The following is a 6,000-nucleotide window of genomic DNA, read 5'->3' as shown; positions in this document are numbered from 1 at the left end:
AACAGAAAATGCTGGAGACACTCAGCAGATGGGGTAGCACCTGTGGAGAGAGGAGCTGAGTTAATGCTTCAGCCTGAAGACCTTTGTGGATCTTAAACAATCTTTACTAGTGACGGAGAGAAAGAACAAGAACCGACCAATCCATCCCAGAGAACGAAGTAAACTCAGCTGGGCGTCTGACTGAAAGGACCTTGGATTGTTGGGGAGGCTGAAAGCTGAGGTGAGGGAGTGGGGCCCACCTACCGACACAGAAAGGCCGTCCCTCTGATTCCCTGAACAGGGAGCCTCCCTCCCTCGCCATGCGGCCCAGCAGAACTGGAGCTGCCTCGTGAAGCAGGTCTCTCCTGCAGCCGGCCTGTGTTATTCCCGAAGTGCAGGGTGCTTGGGCAGGTGCCCTGGGTGAAGACCTCGTGTCGCAGACAGTCAGAGGGGGATACACCCGTGCTGCCCACCACCCACCCGGTTACACCAACCCCACGCTAATCCCATTGTATTCTCCCCACATTTCCATCAACTCCCACCAGATTCTACCCCTCACCCACACACCGGGGGCAATTTACAGCAGCCAATTAAGATAAGATAAGATCTTATCTTAATTAAGATAGATCTCTTTATTAGTCACATGTACATCGAAACACACAGTGAAATGCATCTTTTGCGTAGTGTTCTGGGGGCAGCCCGCAAGTGTCGCCATGTTTCCGGCGCCAACGTAGCACGCCCACAACTTCCTAACCCGTACGTCTTTGGAATGTGGGAGGAAACCGGAGCACCCGGAGGAAACCCACGCAGACACGGGGAGAACGTACAAACTCCTCACAGACAGCGGCCGGAATTGAACCCGGGTCGCTGGTGCTGTAATAGCGTTACGCTAACCGCAACACTACCAACCGACACGTCTCTGGGACGTGGAAGGAAACCGGAGCGCCCAGGGGGAATCCCATGCAGTCACGGAGAATGTGCAAACTCCACACAGACAACGCCGGAGGTCAGGATCAAACCCAGGTCTCTGGCGCCGTGAGACAGCGGCTCTAACCCGCTGCGCCACTGGGCTGCCCCACATCTTCTTTGCTTTGAGGTGGTAGAGGTTGGCAGGTGTTTTAAGGTATTTGGAAGATCCAACACCTTGTCTCGGCTCAAGAGCTGGAGATGTCCCTCCTGACATCTCTCCCTTCCCTGCCCCCAAACTCCTCCCCTCCCCTCCCCCCATGGTTCATCCATACCTGTGCCATGTCTATTGTATGAAGCGTGTGTCATTGGCTTCTCTCCTCTCTGCCCCGGGGCCTTGACTGGGCTGAGTGTCTGCAGCACCTCCTGCTGCCATTTCGGCTGACCACGTCCAAACCTGGGCCAGGGGTTTCACCCCGATGTGCCAACAGAGTCCTGAGATGGGGCAATTTCCGTGGTTCTTGGCCCGAGTCTGTTTACAGCTGCAGAACTGTGCGGGAAGAGTTACTTCCTGAGGATGGAGTGGGTGGTGTCCTGGGCCCTGAGGGAGGAGCTCACTGTGGGTTGGACCATAAGCCTGCAGTTCAGTGCCCAGTGGGGAGGTGCTTCTTGTTGGCCCTCCACTTTTCAGCCGGAGACCCTGGGGCTCAGGAAGCCTGCAACACTATGCTTACTCCATTTTCAAGGATCTGGGTAGGTCAGTGGTGGGTGGACTCGTTGCCAGAGGACATGAGACCATTTGTGAGGAGGAGCTTCCCCTCCCGACACAGCCCCTCAATGTCCAACACTGGAGGGACCCTAGACTGCGGTCCTTCCCCACAGAGCCTTTGCATTGGCTGCACCGAGCTTCAGTGCGTCCCTCAGCATGGACTCCTGCAGCCGGGACTGTGCCCGTCGGCAGTGTTCCCTCACGGACACCTCACTGTTCTGGGAGACCAGCGAGCCGAACACGTGGCACATTCATGCGACCTTAATCCATTGAGACATTGATCCATTTCAGTACAAATGGATTAACATGAGCGTGTTGCACCTTCAATGAGGTGGTGACTGATGGATATGTTGTATTAAATTGTGTGAAGGCTAATATTTCTCGCTTGAAAAACAAAGGACTGCAGATGCTGGAATCTAGATGAAAAACACGATGATGCTGGAGAAACTCAGCAGGCCAGGCAGCATTCGTGGAGAAAAGACCTGCACCTCCCTTAACATCACACCTGCCCCTACACCACATCCACCCAGGGACCCAGACAGTCCTTTCAGGTGAGACAGAGATTCACCTGCACCTCCCTTAATATCATCGACTGCATTCGGTGCTCCAAGTGTGGCCTCCTCTACATCAGTGAGACCAAACGCAGACTCGGTGACCGTTTCGCAGAACACCTGCGCTCCGCATTTCCCCGTTGCCGGTCACTTCAACTCCCCCTCCCACACTATCACTGATACGTCAGTCCTCGGCCTCCTCCACTGCCGGGAGAATTCCAAGCGCAAACTGGAGGAACAGCTCCTCATTTTCCGTCTTGGAACCTTGCAGCCTAACGGCATGAACATTGAATTCTCCCACTTTAGGTAATCCCCACCCCCCTTCCCCACACCCTCCCCCCACCCACCATGCTGCTTCTCTTCTTCCCTTTCCTCGCCTCTCTCTCTTTTTTTCTACCCCCCTTTTTTCATTTCTCTCCTTACCTTTGACTGATCCCCTGGTGGATCTGCTCTCCCCTCCTCCCCCGCAACTGCCCATCACTATCTCTTACCTGCACCTACCTATCACCACCTTGTGCCCACCCCACCTCCCCTCTTTTGTCCACCTATCACTGCTCTGCTTTTCACTCCCATAAATTGGGCTTCCCCTTTTCCTATCTTCAGTCCTGAAGGAGGGTCCTGACCCGGAACGTTGACCCGCCTGCTTTTCTCCACGGATGCTGCCTGGCCTGCTGAGTTCCTCCAGCATCGGCGTGTTTTTCAATATTTCTCCCTTGCCTGCAGTGTCGAACACAGTGCCTATTCATGCAGGTTTAATGTAAATTAAACCTGGTGCAGCAAGCAATCTTTAATCAAGCCAGGAGACTGCAGATGGCAGAATCTGGAGCAAAGACCAATCTGCTGGAGGGACTCAGCGGGTCGAGCAGCATCTGTGGAGGGGGAGGGATGGTTGGTGTTTTTGGACCTGATGCAGGGTCTTGACCCCAAACCTCAACCATCCATCTGCCTCCAATTATTAATCAAACTGTGTTGTAAAATATAAATGTTGGATGTTATATACTCCTGCTTTTCTCACCGCTTTTTTGTTTGTGGAGTCCTTGAGAATTTGTTGATTAAATCAGAACTTTGATAAGTTAGAATCTCTGGGTTTGACCTTGAAAGATCTGAAGTGGCAGAGACGCTCACATCTCTAAAACTCAGCACGTGACAATGGGGCCTCACAGCCAGTGAGGAAGGGCCGATGTTTAGTCCAGGCTGCAGCCTAGAAAACACAGCAGCTTGCTGAGTGAACAGGAAGATCTCACAAAGAAATGCGAGATCAGGGACCAAAGTCAGGGTGACACAGCAGGACCCTCCGTCACAGAACATGGAACAGTACAGCACAGGAACAGGCCCTTCAGCCCGCAGTGCCTGAACCAACCGTGAGGCTAATCGAACTAGTCCCATCGGACTGTATCCCTCCATTCCCCGCCTCCTGTGTCCAACTTGTCAATCCTCCCTGCACTGACACTTGGTGGAGTTAACCACACTTCCTCTTCCCTTTCCTCCACACCTCCGGATCCCGATTCCTTTATCCGACTCTCTTTCAATGAGACGTTACATTTGCTTTCGACGCCCCCGTCAGGCAGATTATTGCAAATCGCAGAACTGTCTGTGAGAGGGAAATGATTCCTCATGACCCTTTAGTTCCAGCCCGCTTGCTTTAATCAAACCCGTTTCTGATTTTAAACACTTCTATTAAACCTCTTCGCTTCCTCTGCTCCAAGGGGTGCAGGTTTGTGTCTCTGGTCACTATGTGTAAATGAGGATCCTCCCCTCGGCACTCTCTGGGAAATATCTTCTGCTGCCTCCCTCCATGGGTTCTAGAGATGAACACGGTGATCCAGCTGGGGACTCCAGTGACCCATAAAGGTCCAGCCATAACTTCCTTACTTTTCTAGCCTCGAACCTGTTTTAACTTCCCCCTTCAAATGGCCCAGATGGTCATGTGATCGGAGAATCCTTAAATCCCATCTTTACCCAGCGAAGGAGCTAACTCCTTCAGGATACTCCTGGAGCATTTGTGAAACGATGAGTGGTAGACTTCCCTTCCCACGTTACTCAGCTCCTGAGATAAGATCTCTTTATTAGTCACATGTACATCGAAATACACAGTGAAATGCATCTTTTTGCGTAGAGTGCTCTGGGGGCAGCCCGCAAGTGTCGCCACGCTTCCGGTGCCAACATAGCATGCCCACAATTTCCTGACCTGTACGTCTTTGGAATGTGGGAGGAAACCGGAGCACCCGGAGGAAACCCATGCAGACACGGGGAGAACATACAAACTCCTTACGGACAGCGGCCGGAATTGAACCCAGGTCTCCAGCGCTGTCATCGTGTTACACTCACCACTACACTACCGTGCCTGCCGTCCTCAGCCCTTTATCGTAGTCTCCTGTTCACAGTTCAGTGGGCAGCACTGCACTGCATGTCACACAAGCCACGGGGGTCCTGGACAAGCCTTGAGTAATAACAGAGGTTGGTGGGGGATGAAAGTGGCAGGTAACAGGTAGCTCAGGGCCACTGCTGTGGACTGAACGCAGGTGCTTCACAAAGCGGTCACCCAGCCTGTGTTTGGTTTCTCCAGTGTAGAGGAGACCACGGTGTGGAAATAGAGATGTGGTCAAGGGCTCCATCCACTACGGTAGAGGGGAATCTGGAAACCATTCCAGAGGCACCTGTGTGGGAAGTCGCATCATTGGAATGAAAAAACATCGATGCAATCACAAAGGAGGCATGCCAGCGGCTCTACTCCATTAGGAGTCTGAGGAGATTCAGTATGTCACCAAAGGTGCTTTACAAATTTCTATCAATGTACGGTGGAGAGCATTCTGACTGGTTGCATCACCGCCTGGTATGGAGGCTTCAATGCACAGGATCGCAGGATGCTGCAGAGGGTTGTAGACTCAGCCAGCTCCATCACGGGCACAAGCCTCCCCACCATCGAGGACATCTTCAAGAGGGCGGCATCCACCACTAAGGACCCTCACCATCCGGGACGTGCCCTCTTCTCGTTACCACCATCAGGGAGGAGGTGCAGGAGCCTGAAGACCCACACTCAACGATTCAAAAACAGCTTCTTCCCCTCCGCCATCAGATTTCTGAACGGTCCATGATCACTACCTCGTTACTCCTTTTTTTTAACTATTTATTTATTTTTGTAATTTATAGTAATTTTATGCCTTTTCACTGTACTGTTGCCGCAAAACAACAAATTTCACATCCTCTAAGTCAGCGATAATAAATCTGATTCTGAGAAACTGGGAGAGTGGAACTGAGAGCTTACAGGAGGCAGGGTGGGAGGAAGTATATCCGAGAGAGCTGGGGGGGATCTGTGGGCTTGCACTGGATGTTGGCTGCTAGGCTATTCTCTGAGATGGAGATGGAGGGATCCAGGAAGGGAAGAGTCAGAGATGGACCGGGTGGAGGGGGAAATTAATGGCAAAAGTGATGAAATTTTCAGTTCTGCCTGAGTGCAGGAAGCAGCACCAATGCAGTTGTCGATGTACGGGGAAAAGGTATGGGGAATGATGCCAATTAGGGCTGAAGCAGACCGTCCGACATATCCCACAGAGAGGACAGGGCCCCGTGTGAGTGGAAACAGCTGCACCTTTGATCTGCAGGAAGTGAATGAAGGAGTTTTTTCATGTGAAGAGAAGTTCAGCCAGGTGAACGAATGTGTTGGTGGAGGGGAACTGGTTGGGCCTCTGTTTGAGGAAGTTGCAGAGAGCCCCCAGACCATCCTGATGTGGGACAGAGGTGTAGAGGGATTGTACGTGGTGAAGATGAACCAGTTGGGACCAGTGAATTGTAAAC

This window comes from Pristis pectinata, chromosome 34 (genome assembly GCF_009764475.1).
Source record: "Pristis pectinata isolate sPriPec2 chromosome 34, sPriPec2.1.pri, whole genome shotgun sequence".
NCBI lineage: Eukaryota > Metazoa > Chordata > Chondrichthyes > Rhinopristiformes > Pristidae > Pristis > Pristis pectinata.
The sequence above is the reverse complement of the archived record's forward strand: the minus strand, read 5'-3'. Positions refer to the sequence as shown.